This window comes from Mesoplodon mirus (assembly GCF_964341445.2).
Source record: "Mesoplodon mirus genome assembly, chromosome: 16".
Classification (NCBI taxonomy): domain Eukaryota; kingdom Metazoa; phylum Chordata; class Mammalia; order Artiodactyla; family Ziphiidae; genus Mesoplodon; species Mesoplodon mirus.
Genome location: NC_138992.1, coordinates 11,134,608 through 11,162,421, shown reverse-complemented (window position 1 = coordinate 11,162,421; position 27,814 = coordinate 11,134,608).

Sequence of the window (27,814 nt, the reverse complement as noted above, 5' to 3'; positions counted from 1 at the left end):
AAGTGATAAATTTTGTATGTGATAATTTATTCTTTTCTTAGTAGGTTGTCCCACCATCATTTATTGATTATTCTGCCTTTAACACACTGATTTGATTTAGATTATCATAATCTAAATATCCACATTATTTGAGTCTCAGTCAAGACTCTGCTTCTTTCCTTTATTTCTATACAATGTACAAGTACCAAACTCTTATTTATGGAAGTTTTATAATGTGTAAAAATGTAGTTTGTTCCCTTTTTCAAAATTTTTCTGCTTAATAGTTACTTGACTATAGATTTATTGTGTCTAGTTTTATAAAAACAATTCTATTGGTAATTTTATTGGGATCACATACAATTTATAGATTAACACGGTAAATTAGCATCTTTACAATATTGCATTACCTTAAATAGAACTGGGCATTAATTCCCATTAATTAAATTGTATTTTTATGTTTCTTGGACCACTTTAAAGTTTTTTCAAGTTCTATGTCCTATTAGAGCATTTTAAAGTTTATTCATATAAATCTAGCACATTTCTACTTACATCTATTTCTGGGCATTTATTTTGTAATTTTTGTTTAACTGAATTTCTTTAAGTACATCTTATTTGAACATAGTAAAGCCAACGGGGTTTTAGATATCAATTCATAAATTCTCCTTACTAAATTTTTCCATTACTTGTAACAATTTTCCCAGTTGATTTTGGGTTTTCCAGGTTTATGCAGTTATCTATGTATTTATAAATTAAAATTTTCCTTCTGTGTTAGAACTTTTGTACCTCATATTTATCATTCTTCAAGTCATTGGAATGAATTTCCCACAGAATTTTAGGTAATAGGAGTGATAATCCACATCCTTGTTTTATGTTTTAATTTAATGGGAATATTTTTGTGTTTCACTATTAGGCATATTGCTAATTAAGTATTATATATTCCTATTTATTAAACTTGTTAATATTGACTTTTTATCAAGCACTTTGTCAGCATAATCAAACACAATGTTTCTCTACCTTGACCTGTAATTAATATGGAAAACATATTGATATATTGAATTTATTGAATGAATCACTCCAGAAGAGTATCTCTCAATCTTTTAATAAGCTGCTGAATTCTATTTGCTACCACATTTTAGGAATTTTGCATCAGTATCCATTAGAGAAATCCAGCTATAATTTCATTTTATTATGTTGCCTTTATTAAGTTTTCTACCAATGTTTTCCTATATTTGTAAAAACCCGTTAGAAACATTCACCTTCTTTATGATTTCAAACAACTTAAATTGCACTCCTTAGATACTTCATAAAATTTACTTCTGAAATAGATGCTGATGCTTTTTTGAGATAGCTTTTGACAAGTTTCTTAATATCTGTCTTTTTTGCATTATATATATTTTCTAGAATACTATGCTTCTTAGTCAAGATTTCAAATTAATTTGCAAAACATTAAGCAGTAATCCTCATATTTATCTCCTCAATATACATGGTTGTTTATTCTAGTGTCTTATTTTTGTATTTATTTCTGTCTTCGTCTTTGACTCAGTGTTATATCTATTTCAATATATTTTTCAAAGACTTGATAATTTTTCTTAACTTTTTCTGAGTTCTAGCATACATGTTTCAAGCAGGTAGTTGTAGTGGTAATAATTCATATAATCTGTCATTCATCTTATGTTCATTTACCACTTATGATGTCCTGAGCACTAAGCACATGTTGTAGAATACAACAAGGCATCCAACATTCCCTTTACCATCAAAGACTTTAGCCCAGTGGACCATACATGACTAATTAAAGCATAAGAGCAGCATCAACCTGGAAATTGATGAGAAAATGGAGAGACTTAATGTCTCTCAACTAGAAAGTAGCAGAGCAGTTTCTTAAACATGGGTCTATGGGACATCAAGATAAATCCTATGTATTTAGTGAAGTATTTAAAAATATATTTTTAGACATATTCCTTATGAGATCTACTTTCTAAATCTGTGATATCTGAGAATGTCTTCCTGTTGCTTTAACACACACACTCTCTCTACCATATTTGTTTGATAATAGTTGTTGAATCATAAAGTTCATTCTTCATGATTCCATGATTTTCTGGAAGTCCTAGTCAGGCTTACTTATATTCCTCTGGAGAAAAACTGTTTCTTCCTAACCCACTACTCACTACATTAGACACTAAGAATTATTTTCATTATCTTTACCATTCTAAAATTTCACAAAATATGTTCAGTATCTAGTTTCTTAATTGTATATAGAATATGGTATATGGTGATATTTCAGTCTCTATATTCTGGGGGTTTTTTTTCAGCTCAGGAAATTATATTTATGTCTTTGATTTTTCCTTGTTTTTTTTTTTTTTTTTTTTTTTGGTTGTTGATGTTTCTTGCTCTGGAGGTAGAAAAGACTAGGTCATTGAAAGTGCTCCCCTGCTTTACAGAAGTAGGTCCTGGATAAACCATCATTTCTAAGTCATTGCTGAATTCACAGAAGATTAGCAAAATGATCAAAGGACTTGGAATATCAGTACACTATAAGGAAAAGCTAAAGATTCCATTGTCCTAGGGGTAAATTCTGATATCACCACTCCAGAATTCAGGATACTGTAAAGAGAATAGAGAGTTAAAGATGAGAGATGTGAAGAATCTAGTACAAAGATCTAAAATGCATATAACAAGAGTTACAATCTGACTAGACATATAACTTAATAAGCTGTTTATACCTGTGGCTTAAAAGAATCAAAAACATGTATTTACTTATGAATCTGCACTTTAGGCAGGGACCAGCAGGGATGGCTTGTTTGTACTCTTCAGCATCAGCTAGAACAGCTAACCTGGGAGCTGACAATCCCATTTTCAGGATGGCTCACTCACACAGATGGTAAGCTGGGTTTGACTGCTACTAGGGAGTTCAGCTGTGCCTATGATCAGTAATCCTAGGTTTTTCTCTGTGAAAAAAAAATCCTAGGTGTTTTTCAGTCAGCTTAACATTCCCAATTAATTGGGATTCCTTACAACACAGTGGCTGTGTTCAAAGAGAATAAGAGCGTATGGCATTGTAGTGATCTAACTTCAGAAATCACATAGCAACAATTCCACCATATTCTGTTGGCCTAAGCCGGCATTTTCCAGTGCAATAGCCACTAAACACATGTCAATTTAACTTTAATTAAGATTAAAATTCAGTTCTACAGTCATCCTAGCTATATTTCAAGTATCCAATGTGGCTAGAGTTATTGTATTAGACAACACAGAACATTCTGCAATTATGGAAATGTTCTATTGAACAGCCCTTGTCTAGGAAGCCACTGAGGTCCATTCAGGTTCAAGGGGAAGGAGCTAGAATCCACTGCTTGCTGGAGAAAGCATTCAAGGTTATAGTAGAAAAAGAAGCATGTGGGATGGGAGATATTGTTATGCCTGTCCTTGTGAAATATGAATTAATTGATGCAGCAAATTCTATTACAAAAAATGATGTAGAGAAAAACTGTCAACTGGTAATGTGTAATATAGCTTAATATATGCATATCCTATGACCCAGCAATTCTACTCCTAGGTATATATGAAATAGATGTTGGATGTGCACACAAAAGACAAGAACAAGAGTAATAACATTACTTTTTATAATAGCCCCAAAATGGAAACCATCCAAATGTTCATCAGTAGACAAATGTTCAAGTAATGACTTAAATCTTGGATCTGACTATGTTTTCTGTGAAAGTTGGAAAACCTCTCCAAACTCTACTTTTATTAACTATAAAATAGAGGTGATTCTATCCATGGGATTGTTGTGAAAATTAACCAAGATCACATATGCAAAAGCATACAGAGTATGGTCAGCACTCAACAAGTTCTCCTCTTTGTAACACCAGTGACTACCATAGTTACTTGGTATGCACAAGGTCTTTATAAACATTGTGGAACTAATGAATTCATGTAATAATCCAATTTATCCATCTGAATGTTTGACTCCCTACAGCTCATAGAGGTGGATTCTCAGAAATAGTGTTAGAAGAGACTCCCCTTTGAGGACAATGACTAGCATATCATGAGTATTCAATATTTGTGAATGGGTGGATGGATGAATCCTGCCCTTTCCATTACCTGTACGTAGAAATCTAACACAACTCAAGTTATTGAGATTCTATCCTATGTTTAAAAATCCCACCACTCCCCACAGGAACTCTTCTTAATTATTGAGCCCATACTTGGCAAGATAATAATGGAATCTCAGAAAAGTAAACGAGAGGAAGAATGGTTATGGGTCTACTAGCATACCATGGCCTACCTCTGGTCTGGGAATTGGAGCTGGAAGTCTCTTGAGAAAAATGACACCCACATGGAATTCCAGTGCTTCAGGTTTCAGCAAGGGAGGGAGACCACAAGTATGACCTTCCTGTTGGTATTTGGGAACCTCCACTTCAGGTCCAAACCAGAAACAGGAAGCTTAGTGCTTGCTAAGCAAGAAAAGGGAATTGACTAGAAAACATTCCAGCTTGAGCCTGGCATTGGAATAGTTCTTCCTTTGTCTAGGATATTTCTTTCATTCCTGCTAATGGTCCCAACCTGCTGAAAGGGAAACATTCCTTTCAATAGCATGTAGCAAAAATGTCTCAAACACTTACTCTGTGTTGCAATCTGAACCCAGGTATGTCTGTCTAATTGTAAGGTCTATTCTCTTTCTATATAAGCATTGTTTTTTATTTGGTCTTAGAGAGATAGATGAGACACTGAAGATGGAGGGTAAGACAAATACAAATTAAAAAGATAACAGTTCAAAGCTGAAAGGATTTGGCACCTTCAGATTCAGAAAAAGTGGTCTTGGATATTTTTTTAAATGTCTTTCCCATTTCAGTTAAATTCACACCTGAACTGCACATGAAGGACAGAAATGGACATCCCAAGCAAAGAAAATAGTTTGAGCAAAGACATGAAGGGGTGAACAAATGAGATATTTTGTAGCGAAGGTAAATCGTACCTTTGTTCAGGGCCCAAGGGCATATTGAAGGAATAGGAGAAAGGTTAAAAAAATACAAAAATTTATTAAACACCTACTTATGGCCTAAAACCTATGCTAAGCTCCTCACTTGTGTTATTCATGTTCCTTAATTAGGGAGATTAAGTTAATTGCACAGGATCAAACAAAAGCCATGAATCTAGAGTTCAAAATTTGTTCTGACCTTTTCCGAGGACAATACATTTTGTATGAAGAAAGGTAAAGCTTAGGGCACTTTGGGGTAGACAAAGAAGATGTCTTAAGTGCAAAGCTAAGCATCTAACTTTAACTGTTGAGGGAAGTGGGAAGCATGATTCCAATATGGTGGAGTCTGACTATGCTGACAGTTGTCAGCGGGGTGAGCAGGCTGGGGAGTGAGTTACACATAGGGCCTCTGATCCTGGGAAAGCTGGTTCTTTCGTTTGCAAAATGCTCAGCAACACTGTATGTGTGCTGGCTCTGGTTTTCATTATTTGCATCAGAAAATTGGAGTGGAGGCCTGGACAGGGTCACCACTGGAACCAGAACTGGAATGAACTCACAGGGCACTTGGATTCTAATTATGTTCATGTCACCACTTGCTACTCTACCTAGGCTTCTAACCTAACCCCACTATTTCTTTTCTGTGTGATCTTGGAAAATTTGAAAGCAGATTAATTTATTGTTTTCATCTGGAAGAATTTTCCTATTTGGATACAGATATTTTAAAAAATCCTCCTAGCATTTCTATATTCCATATAATATGCACACTCTATACACTTATCTAGAAGCCGAAACAAGGCAAATATTCACTGTCTTCTCACCCCTGGATCTCCATAGCATTTCATCCTATTTTCATGAACCGTAGTGCGAGCTGCCTTTAATGAATAAGATATCCTTGAAGGCAGAAATTGTCCTTTATATTTTAAAGCCCTGAAAATATCACATCTATTTTAGGTTGCTTCTAACTTTCAGTATTATAAATATTGAGATATACATGTTTGTACCTACATCTGTATGCATATTTGTGACTTTCTATTTCCCTAGAAGTGGAATTCCATTACCTAATGTTTTAAATCTTTAAAGTGTTTATCCAAAGTATCCTCGAAGTTTCCATTTTTACCCCCCAACAAATTAAAATACGCTCATATACTCTTAAAAAGTGGGTTAGAAAGGCATTGCTTTAAAATTTGACAGAGGAAGGTACCACAGTTCACAAGGTGAATGACTTACTGTGCCAGCAATATGCACATTGTTCTCAAATCCATCCCCTGGCTCCACCCACTGCTCTGTAGCACTGGGGATTACATTTTTGAGGTGCCCTTGTCAACTGGCTTCCAGGTAGATGTGGCCATTGGGTGACACTGGTGGAAAAATGAAAAGTTGGCAGGGGGAAGAAGGCAGGGATTTTCGCCCCTCTTGCTATGTTTCAGGCAGTGATTCTGATAGTATATTATAGCTACATCTCCTCTGAAGTTAGTTCCAAATCCTTTCCAGACAGACCCTCCCTCTTTGGTTCAATCTCCTACATGGTAGCCCCACCACAGTTTAGCTCCTACCTGACTGCGTCATCTTCTGTGCTCAGATACATCAGCATCTCCTTGTGTCCCTCCAAGCCCTTTGTTGCTAGTAGCCTTGTGCTGCTGCTACACTTTGGCTGTCTCACCATCTCCTGTTTGTCTTAACAACTTCTCCAGACCTGTGTATTAAATTGCCTCTATTTATCTTCCTAGTGTGGACAGTTTTCCCAATGTTCCCTGGGCTGATATACTTACCAAAATATGCTTGTCTACAAATGGTGATAAGAGAAGCAGAATCCAGACCTGCTCATTGAAATCTGGTTCTCCTTCTGCTAGATCATACAAGCAGTATTGGTATTTAAAAGAGGGCTTTAAGTAAATGGTGTAGACAACTGCTATAGAAGGCCAGAGCAGGAGGTTATGGTAATGGTCTGAACTGGTCATAGATGGCTTAGTGGAAGACAACTGCTATAGAAGGCCAGAGCAGGAGGTTATGGTAATTGTCTGAACTGGTCATAGATGGCTTAGTGGAAAAGGTGTCAGCGAAACAATGTCTCAAGTCTCAAGAGTGTGTCTAAAAGCAGAACATTCTTGGGCAGTTAAAAATACTATCATAACTAGTGCTGCTGGGATAGGAATAAAGATGCAGACATAGAGAATGGACTTGAGGACACGGGGAGGGGGAAGGGTAAGCTGGGATGAAGTGAGAGAGTGGCATGGACATCTATACATGACCAAATGTAAAATAGCTAGCTAGTGGGAAGCAGCCGCATAGCACAGGGAGATCAGCTCGGTGCTTTGTGACCACCTAGAGGGGTGGGATAGGGAGGGTGGGAGGGAGGGAGACGCAAGAGGGAGGAGATACGGGGATATATGTATACATATAGCTGATTCACTTTGTTATAAAGCAGAAACTAACACACCAGTGTAAAGCAGTTATACTCCAGTAAAGATGTTAAAAAAACAACAGCAACAACAACAAAAAAAACTAGTGCTGCTGGATGGCCCCAATCCAATTCTGACCTACATCCTATTTTTACCATCCCTAGGAAGTTTGTTTTTAATGTGAGAAAATATTTTGAAAGACTTTTTAAAATTTGAAATTGCAAAGTATATAAGATTAGAGTATTTCTGATGTTCTTTATCTTTAACCTTACTTTACTATTAATCTTACTTTACTATTAGTGATGTTTTGATTTTTCAGTTACCTAAAGAGAGAGCACAGTCTCTTACTAGACATTTTTACAATCTCTAAACATTGTAATCCAGTCTTGGGTATGGATAAAAGAAATGAACAATCACAGACTATCTACTATATAAGACTTAGAGCTTTCTGAATCAACAGTCAATAATGTCTTTATAAGAATACCGCACCTGATTGTGTCTGCTTAGGTATTCATTTCACAAGCCCCTCCCTTTCCTAGCTGGAGCATTTCTATTCTCCCATAACAACCTTTTAATTCTTTGTCCCCAGTGTCTATTCAAAGGATCTTGTTAGGCATTTTTTTTTTTCACAGTGACTTCTACTTCGTGTAAAATGAACATTCCATAACAGAACTCCAGTGACCTTTACAAGGTTCATCTCTACCAAAAAAAGTATAAATATGTTTTTTTGTGTATCTTCCTCCTTGATCGACATTTAGACAGTAATTGATTCTAGCTTTCAAGTGCTTTCGTTCCCTCTTTCAGAACAGTAAAAAGTGACTAGCCTAAAAATCTAATTGACTGAAATGATCAGTTTCACCACAGTTCACTACACTCACTCAGAAAGCTGCTCTGAGTGGCAACTTGAAAGAGCTGTCCTTTGAAATTGTCGTTTTATAAGTATTCTAAGTTACAGTTGGGCCATAAATACAACAGGTTAAACTACGGCATCTGAGAAATTATATAGGTGAAAAATTACAAGGATATGATCTTTCCACTCAAGCATGTAAAGATTTAATCTCCCAGATTAAAAACCCAGAATACAGTGATTGTGTCAAGATAACAGCTGGGAGGATGCTTCAGGAGTGGGTTCCCAGGGTATTTTCAGGGGACCAGATCTGTAGTCTACAGAGGCAGGTGCTACACAGGGGGAGCACAGAAGCCCTTTCACCATATCGGGCCAGCTTGGAGCTTATCTGTGGCATCTTGCATTCAAGGAGCGGTTCCCCATTGTCTGCTAAAGAGAAGGGAGATGAACCACCCACATGGGAACCATACTGCTTATTGACAGGAGAAAAAGAAGTCATGAAAGCGAAAGGCTAGGAGGCTTAGCTATATAAAAGAGGAATCTATTCTATTAACATGACAGTAGTGGAAGATACTAAAATACCAATTGTTTTGATTTCTGTCCATTAGCTAGACAGGCAGTGTTCTTCTTCCCAGTTGGTCTCTGGAATCTCTCTTGATCCTATTCCCTTATGCATGTCCATTACCACTGCCCTGCTTTAAGTCCTCATGATTCAGACAATACCAGGGGCTTCTTCTCAGCAGGTCTCTCAAAACCATTGTTTCTTCCTTCTAATCCAGCCTTACTATTGCAAACAGAGTGGTCCCTCTGAAATATAAGGCCATTAAAGAATGGCCACATATTGCCCTTAAGGTCCAGTCTAACATCCTAAACCTATTATTAAAGTCTCCTATGAAATGGCTTCTGCTGACATCACTGGCCTAAGCTTCTGCTGACATCACTGGCCAACTCTCTGCCCCAGATGCCTTATACTCCAGTCACACAATACACATAGACAGCTCTTTCTTTGCCTATGTCCACATCTGCTTTGGAGACTTCTCTAATGAAAGCCTTTAAGATGAAATAATAGTCATTACAGACTTCTTACATGGCAGTTCCTGGGTCCATAGGCACAGGTCCTAAACAAGGCAGGCAGAAGCTATATTACCTTTTATGATCCAGCTTGTAAGTCTCATAGCATCACTTATGTAGCATTCTATTAGTTGAAGTATTCACAAAGGTCTGTCCAGTTTCAAGGGGAGGGAACACAAATACTACTTCTTGATGGGGGTTAAGGGAGGGGGCATGATTCTGGAAGAGCATCAGAGACAAGAAGCATTATTGAAGCCTTTTTTGTAAAACACAGTTTGCTGCAGAGAGGGAGTACAGATTACTCTTTTAAGAAGTTTGCCTAAGAAAAGGATAGAAAGATAAGAGAACAAAGCAGGATCAAAGTAAATTTTTCTTTGACCTGGACATGAAAATGTACCACTGGCAAATGGAGTAGTTTGGAAACAAACCCGACAGTCCGATTAGGAGTCTGCACTTTTTTTTGTTTTAAAGAGTTTGTACTTTTAACCACCTTGCTGAAGAGTAAGGGTCACCAAACTATAGCCTGCAGATCAAATACAGCCCACTGCCTGTTTTTGTAAGTCTGCAAGCTAAGAATAGATTTTTCTATCATTTTTATTGGGGTACAGTTGATTTACAATGTTGTGTTAGTTTCAGGTGTACAGCAAAGTGAATCAGGTATACATATATCCACTTTTTTTAGATTCTTTCCCCATATAGCTCATTACAGAGTATTGAGTAGAGTTCCCTGTGCTATAAAGTAGGTCCTTATTAGTCATCTATTTTATATATAGTAGTGTGTATATGTCAATTCCAATCTCCCAGTTTATCCCTCTCCCATCCCCTTATCCTCCAGTAACCATAAGATTGTTTTCTACATCTGTAACTCTATTCCTATTTTGTAAATAAGTTCATTTGTACCATTTTTTTAGATTCCATATATAAGCGATATCATATGATATTTGTCTTTCTCTGTTTGCCTTACTTCACTCAGTATGACACTTTCTAGGTCCATTCATGTTGCTGCACATGGCATTATTTTGTTCTTTTTTATGGCTGAGTAATATTCCAGTGTGTGTGTGTGTGTGTGTGTGTGTGTGTGTGTGTGTGTATACCACATCTTTATCCATTCCTCTGTTGATGGACATTTAGAATGGCTGAAAAAATATCAAAAGAATCAGATTTGACACATGAAAATTCATGTTTCAGCATCCATAAATGTTAGTGAACAGAGGCATGCTCCTTCATTTATCCATTGTTTATGGCAGCTTTCATCCTGCAGTGGTGGAGGTGAGTGGCTGCAACAGACCATATGGCCCACAAAGCCTAAAACATTTACTATCTCACTCTTCATAGATGATTTTGACCAAACCCTGATGTAGTATCTCCCAATAGACCCATTTGTGCTTTTATATACAAGGACAACATGGGTTTCTTAAAAGTGGAGTGTCCCGTACATGCATGGCATGGTAAATACCCCAAGATTTCATGACTTCCTCACTGGCTTTCCATAGGGATAGGAAAAGAGTGTCTAAGTGTTTACTTTTATTCCTGGTCAATATTGACTTGTGCTTTATTATTTAGATGGCATTTTACTCATATGTTTTTGCATGTTGTGGCTACTTCCTCATTTGTCTTTCTGATCTTAAGTATCACTTGCTCAGAGAAGTCTTCCCTTATGAGCCTGTTTCAAGCAAGACCACCCCTGCCCACTTATTCCCAAACACTGCATCCTGAATATTCCCTTCCTATTAATCACTGCATCTGTCATTATTCCATTACTTTGCTCATCTGTTTCACGATCTGCCTCTCTAATGCCATAGTATCTATTCCATGGCCACAGGGACCCCACCCATCCTTGTACTCCCATAGGCAATGTTTACCTTATATTTCACCCATCTGGCATGCTGCCAGCTCAATGAATACATTTATGAATGAATGAACGTTTTTCCATGTTTACTTTATCTACCCAAAATAGAAGGGGACTTGGATTTCAGCATAACCTGAAGCAAGTATCTCTCAATCTCTATTTCACAGAAGACAGTGATTTTGGGAGGTTAAATAGTCTATGGACCCTGCAGTTGGGATTTGTGGAACAGAGAAAAATCAGGGCATTTCCAAAGCTGGCAGGAGAAGAACTAGAGAATGAGGAGGTTATAGCCCAGAGATGGTGGCCAGGACACCAGCATGGTTGTACTGGAGGGTCCTTGTAAAAGGGCTGCAGAGATGGGGGATGAGTTGGGACTGGATCTGCTGACTCAGGGCTTCTGTGCCCATGGGGGCTGCAGTTTTCTGTTTCACAAGGGTAGGTGATAAGAAGGCAAGGAGGGATGCAGTTAGGTTGGAGGGGACTCATGTCAAGGACTGAAGAGGAAGAACAAATAGATTGTGACTCCTCACTCCAATCTTCCCTGGCCTTGAAATCCTGGAGTCATCTTTCCCCTTTCCTTTTCTACCCTTAGGTCCTGCCAGTGCTACATCAACAAATCTTATATCTGTCCCTTTCTCACTATCTTCACTCTCACCCTCATAATTCAGACCCTCATTTCTTTTTTAAAAAAATTGGAATATAGTTGATTTACAATGTTGTGTTAGTTTCAGGAGTACAGTGGAGTGATTCAGCTATACACTTACATATATTCATTTTTTTTAGATTCTTTACCCATATAGATTATTTCAGAATATCGAGAGAGTTCCCGGTACTATACAGTAGGTCCTTGTTGGTTATCTGTTTTATATATAGTAGTGTGTGTATGTTAATTCCAAGCTCCTAATTTATCCCTCCCCCCTCCACGTCTCCCCTTTGGTAACCATAGGTTTTTGAAATTTGTGAGTCTGTTTGTATTTTGTAAATAAGTTCATTTGTACCATTTTTTTAAGATTCCACATATAAGCAATATCATACGATATTTGTCGATTTACTTCACTCAGTATGACAATCTCTAGGTCCATCCATGTTGCTGCAAGATGGCATTATTTCATTCCTTTTTATGGCTGAGTAATATTCCATCATATATGTGTGTGTGTGTGTATATATATATATATATATATATATATACACATACACATCACATCTTCTTTATCCATTCATCTGTCGATGGACATTGAGGTTGCTTCCACATCTTGGGTATTGTAAATAACTGCTGCAATGAACATTAGGGTGGATATATCTTTTCGAATTATGATTTTCTCCAGATATATGTACAGGAGTGGGATTGTTGGATCATATGGTAGTTCTATTTTTAGCTTTTTAAGGAACCTCCATACTGTTCTCCATAGTGGTTGTACCAATTTACATTCCCACCAACAGTTCAGGATGGTTCCCTTTCCTCCACACCCTCTCCAGCAGTTTGTAGACTTTATGATGATGGCCATTCTGACTGGTGTGAGGTGATACCTCATTGTAGTTTTGATTTGCATTTCTCTGATAACTGGTGATGTTGAGCATGTTTTCATGTGCTTTTTGGCCATCTGCATGTCTTCTTTGGAGAAATGTCTACTTAGCTCTTCTGCCCATTTTTTGATTGGGATGTTTGTTTTTTGTTGACAGAGAGCTGCATGAGCTGTTTGTATATTTTGGAGATTAATCCCTTATTGGTCGCTTCATTTGCAAATATTTTCTCCCATTCTTTGTCTTTTGGTCTTGTTTATGGTTTCCTTTGCTGTGCAAAAGCTTTTAAGTTTCATTAGGTCCCATTTGTTTACTTTAGTTTTTATTTTCATTATGCTAGGAGGTGTATCCAAAAAGATATTGCTGTGATTTATGTCAGAGTGTTCTGCCTATGTTTTCCTCTAAGAGTTTTATAGTGTCCAGACTTACATTTAGGTCTCTGATCCATTTTGAGTTTATTTTTGTGTATGGTGTTGGAGAATGTTCTAATTTCATTCTTTTACATGTAGCTGTCCAGTTTTCCCAGCACTGCTTATTGAAGAGGCTGTCTTCAGAGTTACAGGCCTTTTGCCTCCTTAGGTAGGTTTATTCCTAGGTATTTTGTTCTTTTTGATGTGACGGTAAATGGTAAATGTTTCCTTAATCTCTCTTTCTGATCTCTTGTTGTTAGTGTATAGGAATGCAAGAGATTTCTGTGTATTAATTTTATATCCTGAAACTTTACCAAATTCATTGATTAGCTCTAGTAGTTTTCTAGTAGCATCTTTAGGATTTTCTATGTATAGTATCATGTCATCTGCAGACAGTGACAGTTTTACTTCTTCTTTTCCAATTTGGAGTCCTTTTATTTGTTTTTCTTCTCTGATTGCCATAGCTAGGACTTCCAAAACTATGTTGAATAAACGTGGTGAGAGTGGACATCCTTGTCTTGTTCCTGATCTTAGAAGGAATGCTTTCACCTTTTCACCATTGAGAATGATGTCAGTTGTAGGTTTGTCATATGTGTCCTTTATTATATTGAGGTAAGTTCCCTCTATGCCCACTTTCTGGAGCATTTTTATCATAAATGTGTGTTGAATTTTGTCAACAGCTTTTTCTGCATCTATTGAGATGATCATATGGTTTTTATTCTTCAGTTTGTTCATATGGTGTATCACACTGATTGATTTGAGGATACTGAAGAATCCCTAGGATTCTTCAATCCCACTTGATCATGGTGTATGATCCTTTTAATGTGCTGTTGGATTCGGTTTGCTAGTATTTTGTTGAGGATTTTTGAATATACGTTCATCAGTGATATTGGCCTGTAATTTTCTTTTTTTGTGGTATCTTTGTCTGGTTTTGGTATCAGCATGATGGTGGCCTCATAGAATGAGTTTGGGAGTATTCCTTCCTCTGCAATTTTTTGGGAGAGTTTCAGAAGGATAGGTGTTAACTCTTCTCTAAATGTTTGATAGAATTCACCTGTGAAGCCATCTGGTCCTGGACTTTTGTTTGTTGGAAGTTTTTTTTAATCACTGTTTCAATTTCAGTACTTGTGATTGGTCTGTTCATATTTTGTTTCATCCTGGTTCAGTCTTGGACAGATTCTTAGAAAGATACAACCTTCCATTTCTTCTAGGTTGTCTATTTTATTGGCATATAGTTGTTTGTAGTAGTCTCATGATCCTTTGTATTTCTGTGGTGTCAGTTGTAACTTCTCCTTTTCCATTTTTAATTTTAATGATTTGAGCCCTCTCCCTTTTTGTCTTGATAAGTCTGGCTAAAGGTTTATCACCTCACAATTTCTTAACAAAACTGCTACAAGAGCTTTCCATTCCAGTTTCTTCTCCAGAGTATCTGCAAGCTAAGCTTATAAAGGATAAATCTGATCCCCTTTCAGTGGCTTTATAGTGCTCACCAGAAGTGATAAAAATATCTTAAGTATGGACACACACACCCCTTAGATGTTGCCTGCAAGTCACCCCTTTCAAACATAGTTCCTTCTCTCCTTCCCCAAGGCCAGTCCCTTTAAGTGCTCCATTCCTGACACAAAATAGGGCCTTTTCCTTAGTCTTCTCTTTGCCTAGAATGTTCCATATTTTTACATGAAATGCCTCCTCCTTTTCTTCAAGATTCAGCTCAAATATGAACGCCTCTGGGAAACCTTCCCCAAGGCTCTGCAGGGAGAGTTTATGGTTCTGTCCACTCTATTTATTTGCTGTCTCTATGCCCCTGCTTGGTTGTGTGACTCTCCTGGTATGTGTTCTGTGTCTCTAACTCTCTTTCTCTCTGCCTCTCGGGGAAATAACATATGACATTACAGTTTTCCTGTGTCAAATCTATCTTTGCCCTCCTACACAGTTACACTGTGCCGTGTTTCAGACCGCCAACAATCTTAGTATTCTTTTCTGAATCCTCAGTCCTGAGTATATCTCCTGGAACACAAATTTTGTTGCAGGGAAAAAGAAGCAGAGGAAGGGATAAAAAAGAGAAGCAATTCAGGAAAGCAGTGTCTATAGAAGTGAGTCAGATTGAATTAGTAGTGACCATGGAAATGGTTTTAATTGGCTACAGGGCCTGTGCTGAATGGTCGAAACCAATAAGTCAGGGAAATTGATGCTGGAAATTTCAAAAGAGGCCACTGCCGTGGGTTGGGCTGGTGGTGGAGAAGCGTTGTAGTCTGAAGTCAAATTGCTTTGTTTCCCTTTTAAAGCTTTGGGATAATTGGGTATCCACTGAGTGGTTCTGCCTCTTCATCTGCCAGCTGGGATAATAATATATTTACCTTGATTTTTAAAATTTAAAATATCCCCTTAAAGATATATAAATGAAATAAACATTTGTAAATTGTTTAGATCAGTGTCCAGTACATAGAAAATAGTCAAAGTTAGACTACATAAAAACCACAAGCAATGCTAAGATAATCAGACTGGGTCATAACTCAGTCTTTTCACAATTGAGAAAACAGGCTGAGATGATGATTAGCAGCACTGGGATGGCAATAAGCCCTTTTTTTTTTTTTTTTGTGGTACACGGGCCTCTCCTGTTGTGGAGCACAGGCTCTGCGGCCATGGCTCACAGGCCCAGCCGCTCCGCGGCACGTGGGATCTCCCCGGACCGGGGCATGAACCTGTGTCCCCTGCATCGGCAGGCGGACCCCCAACCACTGTGCCACCAGGGAAGCCCCAATAAGCCCTTCTTAATCGAAGTCCAATGTCTTCCTCCCAGAAATCACCACAGCTGAAAGGGCAGTAAAGGGGGATAGAAAAGGGCTATGGAGAAGAGGACAGGATTAGTAATTAATAATGGTTACAGAGAAAGAAGCATGTACCTAGAGCTATTTCATTTGCTCCTAGCATCCACCCAAAGAAGGTGACATTATTCCAGCTTGGCAGATGTGGAAATCAAGGAAGTGGCCACTTTATGGAGGCTGAGGGGAGAAAATACTCAGTAGTGCTGCCATAAAGCCCTTTCTAGACAGGCTGGCCTGTGAAGATACAAACCCCATACCTGCTGTAGAATGCCAAATACTGGTGGTAAAAAAAAATGACTAGCAATGCAGTGGGTAATGAGAATACAACCTCTGAGTTAGTTAAGAGAAACATTATTCTAAGTCATTGTTGTAATAATTAAAAGGGAGAGTGGATTGCAAACTACAAGTTGTTTCCAAAAAAATACATAAATTGATAGTTGGGCTAGTTGCATAGTCCTGGTTTATATGTTAAAATGTACTAGCTTTGAATAGCTTCTTTGAAATGCACAAGGGAGAGAACAGAGTGTAACTGCTTTGAGAAGACTTTTTTTCCTTTGTGTCTCTCAAAACTTTTTTAAAGTGTCTTTAGGAAAACTCAGCAGCTGACTTAGAAACCATCATTTTTTTGAAGCTCAGTAGGCATATACTTTCTGCATATTATTCAGAATTATTCTGTCTCCATCATTTATAAGCCCTTAAAGCATAAATCAATGTTATCACTCTCCTTCTAAAAGATACTGGTTTCTTAATCCTTAGGACACTTAGGGAAGTGTCCTGAAACCTACACATGTGGAGTATTGCCAAAATACAGATTTAGGATGTTTGTTTTGTAGGTTATACCAGAATAATGTATATGGAGTTATCTTTGAGACTATTAGATCAAGTTATGTTTACTCCATTACTGAATTCCTAAGAGTATGTGTGTGTGCAAAGTCATTTCATCAGTTCTGGGTCTTGTTTCTTGGCCTCAGGTAACACCTTTTTTACGTTTGTTTTTCTGGAGATTTCAGTTAATAATGGGTTCACATATATCCCTGTACAAGATGTTAAGAGCTAAGGCTACTTGGAAGAAATGCAGCAGGTGTCTATAAGTAAGGAAGTTATGAGGGATACAGAGATTTGCCACATGCTGGTGCATGGTTTTAAGCCTAACAAACACTGCCTCAGGTTCTTGTGAGGTCTGGGTTCATGTGAACTGTGGCAGAGTATCCAGGTCATACCCTCAGTGATACTGACAACTCTAACGATAACGAGTCAGAATAAATAAGGAAAACCATGTTTCAGCTAGTGTCTTAGTGCACATTCCTGGGGCCAGTGGGCTCACATTAGGGTTTTAAGGGCTAGAAATGGTTGCAAGTGTTTTCTGGAGATATGAAGAGTGAGAAGCACCAGAAGAGAAGGAGGAGCTTAGAGAAGCTGGACAGTGAATGAAGGAGACGGAACTCAATCATGTGCAAGGAGGCTGTGGGTCAATGGTTAGAGAGACCTATGGGTGGGGAACCGGGGTCTTTGACAGCAGAATATACGGGGTTTCACGGGTTTAAGGGCTCAGACCCATTCTGGGCGGTTTTTTTTTTTTTTTCATGTCTTTGAGTCAGTCAAAAACAGTCAACACAATCTCCACAGTTTTTTCAAATACTCCTTTTTGCTCTGTCACTACGATACTCTATTCCTATAAATAATTATGAAATATCAATTGAATGGTTATCCTATAGATAAATGTTGAAACATCTATTTACAAATAGAAGTGTTCTACAAAGAGGCAAAGGGATTGATATGAAAAAGACCAGTATTTAGAATGGGGGGGTTCAAATCCTAGCTCTGCCACCTACAAGGTATTTGGTTTGGTGTCAGGTAAGCCATCTTTACCTCTCAGCCTGTCTATTCCCTTGTAGAATGATGAAGATTAAAACATACATAATGTGTTTAGAACAATTCTGGAACACAGTGCACACTCAATCGATATTAACTTCCTAACATTCAAATTCTCTCTACTTGGCTTTTCACTGATGTTAAACAAGTATCAATACCAAGTTAATAAAGAAAACCTATTCATTGGTTTGCTTCAGTTGAATTTGGTCCTGAAGTTCTAAGGAAATCATCACAGTTAAACATTGTAATCTACAGCTAACATGCCAGGATGTTGTCTATTGATGAAGAGAAAACTGCTCTGTTTTTAAGGATGGGGCAGTAGAGAGAATTTATTGAGAGAAGGTTTTCTTATAACCTCTGCACAGTTCTAGAGTTTGAGGAACTAAAAGGGAGAACATAATGATTTCCCTCAAAATGCACTCAAAGAGAAAAAAACAAGATTTTTTGAGCAACTCTTATTCATAGGTAGACACAGTCTTCAGACCCAAGAAACATAAACTCTCACATGAGAGGCTAATACATAAACACCTAAGATACACAGCCATTGAGGAAGCTTACACAGAAGTGGAGGAAATAGGCTCAAGGAGTCATGTATTCTGACCCTCCAGAAAGTTTCAGCTTATAAAGGGATATCAACAAATAGATAAGACTCTGGAAAGTCTCACAAGCCATTGGCTACTGCCTTGTGAATACAGTGTACCCACCTTTCACACTGGCGTCCTTTTCCTTAGCTGCTATGAAACTTTCTGATTGGAGAGGAGGAATATCCAACATCATCTGCATCCTCCTATCCCCTGTGAAGTGGCTTTGTCATCAGCATAGTGATGGGGACCTCACTACCTCTCTAATTCTTCATAGTGCTTGGTTTTTTGTGGTGTCTACTTTCTGGTCCTGGTTAGACTCCCAAAATATCAAAGATAAGAAAGGCCTTATATGCAGTTTAAGTATGTGCTAGTGAGCATTTAACAACCAGCTCCACAGTGTTTTATGTGTGTGTGTATATTTACATTTATATATAAACATATATTTTATGTCTATAAAGGATATGTAGCTCAAGTTAATAAACAGAAATAACATTATTATAAATTCCCTATAGCCAAATGAGTCTCGCTGAATATTTTCAATGACTGTACTGAATGCTTCATTATAGCTAACCTATTTTCCAACTGACAAATTAAAAATATCAACCAACATCCATTTATGTTAATGAATAAGACAAAGTGAAACAACAAACTTGGTTGGAACTTCTTTCATTCATCAAAGACATTGAGTGCTTTCTTTTAGGAATTGGATAATACTGGGAGAATATTTCCTTATTTTTTATATTTTTTTCAGGGGAAAGTGCGAACGCAGTCCCCCACTACCACAAATTATGCAGTCGAGTTTCCCACATTTGGGGAAATCGCAGGGGTCAGCACATCCAGAGTACAATGGATAAGCCTCGCCCTGGGAAAACCACCTTCGTGATCATGGTATCTCCCCTGCCAGGTAAGTATTAATATTTCCTTATTTTTTGTGCAACTCAGCTGTAATGCCTACAGATATGACATTTTAACTTTAATCTGTATTATATTTTCCATCACTTTCATAAGTCAATACAATCAACAAAACAATAAACCAAACATTGATTTGTAGTATTTGACGATTTTCATGGTGTAAATACTCCCATCTGGCAGATAGCAAGCTATAAAATGACCCCACTGAATGGGAAGCTGGGAAAAGATGGTAGTAGCACAGCTATTTTATAATATTTATTTCCACCATAGAGATGCAATAGCTATTCATATCCTAAAGAGACTAGATTAAATAGATGAAGTCAAATATTAGAAAATGATGAATTTGAGCATTTTATATTTTAATATAATATGTTAAATGTGCAGTCTACATAGTTTAACTGCCAGTGATGCTGTGTTTAAAACCAGCTCACAGCATTTCTAAAAATAAACCCATCCACTCTCAGATTCCAGGTGGGCTCCAGCACACTACTGCTTCTATAACGCCTAGGACTCAAACTGCTTGTTTTACAGATGAGAAATTGAGGCCTTGGGCATAAATGAGAATGGTCCAAAATTCAGTAATTTCACTGCTTTGGGTTAAGTCAGCAGAGCTATGGATTTGATTCTCATTACTACTAATTATGAGTGTTCCTAACTATTAATAGTTTGACTCTCCAAACCTCAGCTGCTTTCTGTATTTTATAGAAATAGTATTTCCAAAATGATAGTAATTCCCAAATAATAAAGCTGTTATAGGGAATAAAGTATATTCCAAGTCATACACTTAGCTGATATTCAGAAAGTGCTCCATAAATAATGGTTATTATTATTAATAGAAAGTTATTACGAGCAACAAAGGCAACTCGAATCCCAATTCCACATGACAACCCTTCAGATATCTGTAGACAGTTCTCACATTCCACTAAATAAAATCATCACTAAACTGTACAACCCAAGTCCTTTCAAAATCTCATTATTCAACTTGTGCTAGGCTTAGCGCTTGGTGCTAGTAATACAGCTTCTAATTAGAGTAGTTGTACTCTTTGATCTGACCGTCTACAATTAAAAGAAGTGTCTTGAATTAAAGTTTGTTTGGTTTTGCTTTTTGTCCACATCTAGAATTAGTTTCAAGTCTGAGCAGCATTTCAAGAATGGCATTGACAAACCAGAACGTGTCAAGAGGAGGCTTTTATGATAAGGGATCTAGAAACCCTTGTAATTTCAGAGAGAGTTGAAGGAAGTGGGCCTGTTTGTCCTGGAGGAGAGAAGATTTGAAAAGAATTAGATGGAAAATCACATAAAAACAGAGAGCTTATTTGACTGTTTGCCCCTGATTGTAATCCCAATTTGTCATGTATGTCCTCATTGAGTTTTGTGAAAATGAAATATTGAATGAAAGAACACACAAGTGAATAAATATATGAGCCACAAATAATGTAAGCACTGCTTAAATGAAATTGGGCCATTTACTATAGTCTCTTGAGCCTGAATTTCCTCATTGGTGATAACGGAATGACAGCAGCCTCTTCGATAGGTTGTTATAAGAATTAGTTTTATAACAGAGCATTTGCCATATGCCAGACACTTGATAAATGGTTGGTTGCTATCCTTATTCTTGTTCTCCAGCTTTCTAACTAGCTGATCATCACTTCCCTCAAAGAACTGAGGGGAAACAGGGAGAGAGCTAGGCGGTATATTCCAGGGGTCTGTGGGCAGCAGAAAAAGTCACATATTGGAAGCTCTGACTTTATAAAAAGTTTTTGGAAGGAACAGGGGAGGTTCACAGAAAAGTGTTGTTGGGTTAAATGACATAGGCTTAAGTGGCCAAGTGGCTTACCTGTGATTCCTACATCTCTAAACCTATAACGAACTTCAGTAAGTCTCAAAATATAATATTATGAGATAGATTTCTTCTGAAGGCTGGTGAGAGACAGAGTATACACCCATGTCCATACATGGGTCTGAGATATTTGGGAATAGTGACAAGGGAATTGCATGTAAAAACTGAAAAGTTACCTCCTAATATCTATCCCTTGACAATGTGTGTTCATCTAAAAGATTATTTTTGATCCTCTCTAGTATCTGGCTAAAGAGATAAAGGCAGAATTATTTTCTAGAATTTCTTCTAAGACTCCTTTAAAAAGAATCAATAAGGTTTTTAGGGGTTTTTTTTTTTTTCACTTTTTAGGAAATCTTTCTTCTGGTCTACAACTAGGATTTGATGCCTGGAGTTCCAGCAGCAGCATTCTGGGAATAGGAAGTGACACTAGGAACGGAAGGAGTTGCTGCTTACCAGACAGTCACCATCCTACACTGAAATGTAGGACCCTCTTTTACATGACAGAGAAAGGTACTTTACCCAGTTTCCAATCCCTATTACAATATCAGACATGTTCAAAAGTTAGGGAGAGGACCCAACACTTTTCCTAATGGTTGAGTCCTAGAGCATTAAGACAAAGTTACCAAAATCTCTAATGGGCAGAGAGGCCCCAAGTGATACCTGAGTTCATTAATAATTAACAGTGGGGAATTTGACTCCTAAGCCCATGAATGCTAATCAAGTTTCTTAAGTGTCTATATTAAAAATATAGAGGAGGGAAACCCGCTGACTCATGCCTTTGGCCATATCAAATTATTAGGAATTTCCCAAACCAGAGATTTTATCATATGGCCAATTCTTTTATAAACAAACAAACATTTATGTACTATTTATTATGCACCAGGTACCATTCTAAGTACTCTAACAATATTGATGCATAGAAGAGGGGAGATCACGATGGCAGAGTAGGAGGATGTGCAGCTCACCTCCTCCCATGAACACATCGAAAATACATCTACATGTGGAACAATTCTCACTGAAAACTAACTGGAGACTGGCAGAAAGACTCTTGTACAACCAAGGCTGTAAAAAAGATCCACACGAAATTGGGTAGGAAGGGAAGAGAAGCAATCATGTTAGAACCTGTGCCCCTGGAAGGGAACACAGAAGAGGAGGGAGGGGGATTACACAGGCCAAGATCCTCCCTGGGGCATGAGGGTTCAAACCACATATTGAGTACCCCAACCCTGGGGACCAGTGCTGGAAAGTCAGGTTCCCTTAGGTGGTTTGAAAACAAGTGTAAGTAACAGGAAAACTGTAAGAAACCTAGACTCCACTCTTGAAGAGTGTACACACACTCCCAAAACAAGGCATTGGAAGCAGATCGAAACTGCATGGGGCTCTGGCCAGTTTCCCATGACCATCCCAGTCCACACCATAGCCCACGTCAAGAGCCTGCATCAGCACCTCTTGCTCTATGGTCAACTCCACCCTAGGGCTAAGGGCTGTAGCAGCCAAGGGGAGTGGGCAGTTGTGAGGGACAAAGACAGCCTAGACCCAGAACAGCATCTGAACAGGATCAGGGAAAGAAATTACTGGTCCTTACTGAGGCAGTGCATCGACAGCAGCCCAGAACTCTCACTGGGGCCAGGACTGCCACAGCCTGTGGCTGCTCCAGCTGTTCTTGATCCAGGACTGCACCCCTCTGGGGCAAGGGTGCAGTGCTGTGTGGTGGGATAGCCCACACCTGGAGGAAATGGAGCCAGCTGAGACTCAACCCTGAGACTTCTACTCCAGCAACTTGGGACCTGCCCCACCCCCAATTGGGTAGTGCTGGCCACTGAATAGAGGAGAAGCCCCAGCTAACACCTGGCACTGACTCTAGGCTGTCCATCTCCAGGTTCACCTTCTACCATGGTGATAGCTGCTAACACACCCTGGGGGAAGACATGACTCATGTTCACATCTGATCCAGTTCTCCTACCAAAGCCACTGGGCACCCAGACTGTATAGGGAAGCTCCCACACAAGGACAACCCTTTAGGACTGCAACAGGTAAGTGTTTCACCTAATTTCTTAGTGAGAGAAACTTGAGCAAAATGAGAAGACAGGAATTTGTTTCAATTGAAAGAACAAGAGAAAACCCCTGAAAAAAACAACTAATGAAACCATAAGTAATTTACCAGATAAAGAGTTCAAAGCTTTTGTATTAAGAATGCTAACAGAATTAGGGAAAAGAAAAGATGATGAACACAGCAAAAATTTCAACAAGGAAGTACAATACCTGAAATGAAAAACACAATAGAAGGACTAGGGTAATAGAAGCAGACTAGGTAAGAGAGAAGAATACATACCTGATCTGGAAGATACAATAATGGACATCAATCACAAGAAACAGAAAATTTTTTTAAATGAGAACAGTTTATGGGACTTCTACTACAACAAAAAGCATATCAACATTCATATTAAAGGGGGTCCCAGAAGAAGAAGAGAAAAAAGGGGGTCAAAAATATATTTGATGAAATCATGGCTGAAAAATTCCCAAACCTGAAGAAGGAAACAGATGTTTAGGAGGTACAGAGGGTCCCAAACAAGATGAACCCAAACAGAACCACACCAAGACATATTATAATTAAAATGGCAAAAGTTAGAGAATTCTAAAGGCAGAAACAGAAAAACTTGTATAAATGGAACCCCCATGAGGCTATCAACTGATTTTTCTGCAGAAACTTTGCAGGCCAGAAGAGTGATATGATATATTCCAAGTGCTGTAAGGAAAAAGCCTGCAACTTAGGATACGTACCCAGCAAGATGATTATCATTTAGAATTGAGGGAGATAAACATGAAAATGTAAAATATGACATGAAAAACACAAAATGTGGGAGAGGGTAGTAAAAAAATGTAGATCTTTTAGAATGTGTTTGAGCTTAAATGGCCACCAGTTTAAAACAATAGATATAGGTCAACAAATAACCCTATGGTAACCATAAATCAAAAAGCTATAATAGATGATACACAAAACAAATCTCAACAAATTTAAGAGGGTAGAAATAATATCAAGCATTTTTTTTGGACCATGATACGAAACTAGAAATTAATTATAGGAAGAAAAAGGGGAAAAACACAAACACGTGGAGACTAGACATGCTACTAAAAAACCAATGGGTTAATGAATCAAAGAGGAAATCAAAAAATACCTGGAGACAAATGAAAATAAAAACACAACTTTCCATTCAACAAAAGTGGTTTTAAGAGGGAAATTTATAGCAATATAGGTCTATCTTAAGAAACAAGAAAAATCTCAAACAACCTAACCTACCTTCTAAAGTAATTAGAAAAAATCAAACAAACCCCAAAGTCAGAAGAAGTGAGGAAATAAATAAAATAGACCAAAAACAATAGAAAAAACTCAATGAAACCAAGGGCTGTTTTTTTGAAAATTTAAACAAAATTGATGTCTTAAGCCAGGTTCATTAAGCTAAAAAAGAGAGAGGACCCAAATGAACAAAATAAGATATTAAAGCAGAGACACAACCAACATTATAGAGATACAAAAAATCCTAACAAATTGGACAACCTAGAAGAAATGGACAAATTTCTAGAAATATACAACCTTACAAGACTGAATTAGGAAGAAATAGACAATCTAAATGGACTGATCACTAGAGGTAAAATTGAATTTATAATTTAAAAACTCCTAGAAAATGAAAGTCCAGGTCCAGACAGTTTCACAAGGGAATTCCACCAAACAAATAAACAAGAGCTAACACCTATCCTTCTCAAACTAAACTATTCCCAAAATTTGAAGAGGAGGAAACACTCCCAAACCCATTCCATGAAGTAAACATCACCCTGATATGTAAACCAGACAAAAGACACTACAAAAAAAGAAAATTATAGGCCAGTATCTCTAATGAATATGGATGTAAAAATCCTCAAAATGTATTAGCAAATTAAATTCAACAGTATATAAAAAGGATCATACACCATGATTAAGTGGGATTTATGCCAGAGATGCAAGGATGGTTCAGTATCTGCAAGTCAATCAATGTGATACACTACATTAACAAAAGGAAGGATGATCATCTCAACAGACGAAGAAAAAGCATTTGGCAAAATTCAACATCCATTCATGATAAAAGTTCTCATTAGCATTGGTGAGGAGGGAACATATCTTGATATAATTAAGGCCATCTATTACAAACCCATAGCTAACATCATGCTCAACAGTGAAAGGCTGAAAACTTTTCCTCTAAAATCAGAAATAAGACAAGGATACCCACTCTTGACACCTCCATTTAACATAGTATTGGAAGTCCTGGCCACAGCAATCAACAAGATAAAGAAACAAAAGGAATCCAAATTGGAAAGGAAGAAGCAATACTGTCACCATTTGCAGTTGGCATGATACTATATATAGAAAACCCTAAAGTATCCACAAAAAACTACTAGAACTTGTAAATGAATTCAGTAAAGTTGCAATATACAAGATTAATATGCAGAAATCTGTAGCTTTTCTATATACACTAATAGTGAACTCTCAGAGAAAGCAAGTAAACATTTAAAATCACATCAAAAAAATAAACTATTTAGGAATAAATTTAACCAGGGAGGTGAAAAGACCTATACTCAGAAAACTATATGACATTGAAGATGATACAAAAAAAAAAAAGGAAAGATATCCTATGTTCATGGATTGCAAGAGTTAATATTATTAAAATGTCCATACTACCCAAAGCAATCTACAGATTCAATGCAATCCCTATCAAAATAGCTATCACATTTTTTATAGAACTAGAACAAATAGTCCTAAAATGTATGTGGAACCACAGAAGACCCCCAAATTGTCAAAAGAATCTTGAGAAAAAAAGAACAAAGCTGGAGTATCATGCTTACGGACTTCAGAGTATACTACATAGGTACAGTATCAAAACAGCATAGTAGTGGCACAGAAACAGACACATAGATCAATGGAACAGAATAGAAAATCAAGTCATAAACCCACACACTTATGGTCAGTTAATCTATGAAAAAGGAGGCAAGGATACAATTGAAAAAAGACAGCCTCTTCAATAAGTGGTGCTGGGAAAACTGGACAGCTACACTTAAAAGAATGAAATTAGAACATTTTCCCATACTAAAACAAAAATAAACTCAAAATGGGTTAAAGACCTAAATGTAAGACCTGAATCCATAAAACTCCTAGGAGAAAACATAGGCAGAGTACTCTTTGACATAAATTTTAGCAATATTTTTTTGGACCTATCTTCTCAAGAGAAACAAAAGCAAAAGTAAAAAATGGAACCTATATAAACTTAAAAGACTTTACACAGCAAAGGAAACCAACAAAATGAAAAGATAACCTGCTGAATGGAAGAAAATATATGCAAATTATATGACTGATAAGGAGTTAATATCCAAAATATATAAACAGCTCATAAAACTCAGTATCAAAAACCTGATTATAAAATAGAAAGACAGTTTTCCAAAGATAATATACAGATGGCCAACAGGTACATGAAATGATGCTCAACATCACTAATCATCAGATAAATTTAAATCAAAACCATAATGAGATAAAACCTCACACCTGTCAGAATAGTTATCATCAAAAAGTGTACCAATAACAAATGTTGGTGAGAATATGGAGAGAAGGGAACCCTAGTTCACTGTTGGTGAGAACATAAATTGGTGCAGCCACATGGAAAACAGTATGGAGGTTCCTCAAAAGACTAAAAATAGGACTACCATATGATCCAGCAATTCCACCTGAAGAAAATGAAACCACTAACTCAAAAAGATACATGCAACCCAATGTTCATAGCAGCATTACTTACAATAGCCAAGATATGGAAGGAACTTAAGTGTCCATTAACAGATGAATGGATAAAAAAGATGTGATATATACACACCTACATACACATATATACATACATACATATAGACACATACATACATACACACATGTGCACACACACACATATACAATGAAATATTTCTCAGTCATAAAAAATAAAATTCTGCCATTTACAAGAACATGGACTGACCTAGAGGGTATCAGGCTTAGTGAAATAAGTCAGAGAAAGACAAATACTGTGTGTTATCACTGATTTGTGGAATCTAAAATATAAACCATTGAATATATACAAAACAGAAACAGTCTCACAGATATAGAGAACAAACTAATGATTGCCAGGGGGGAGAGGGGCAAAATAAGGGTATGGAATTAAGGTAAACAAACAACTATGAATAAAATAAATAAGCTACAAGGTATATTGTATATCACAGGGAAATACAGACATTATAACAACTTTAAATTGAGTATAATCTATAAAAATATTGAATCACTATGTTGTTCACCTGAAACCAATGCAATACTGCAAATCAACTCTACTACAATTTAAAAAGAAAATTGATGCACAGAATTGTCATAACAACCCTTTAAGTTTGGTATAATTATTGATACAAATTTTCAAGTGAAGACACTGAGGCAGAGATGAGTTATATAACTTGTCCAAAGTCACGGTCAGTAAATAAAAAGTCAAAGTTCAAACCTGGACAATCTGGCTTTGCTGCCTCTTTGTTTTCAATGAAGAGTAGGGAATCTTGTCACAAAATTGGCTTAAAAGCCCCTTGCTGATTTAGTTCCACCTCTCGATTGCTTCCTCTCCTACCTTTCTATGGAAATTTGTTTCCATTTCTTTTAACTGGGGTTTTTGAAAGATCCCAATATGGCTCCCACCATTTC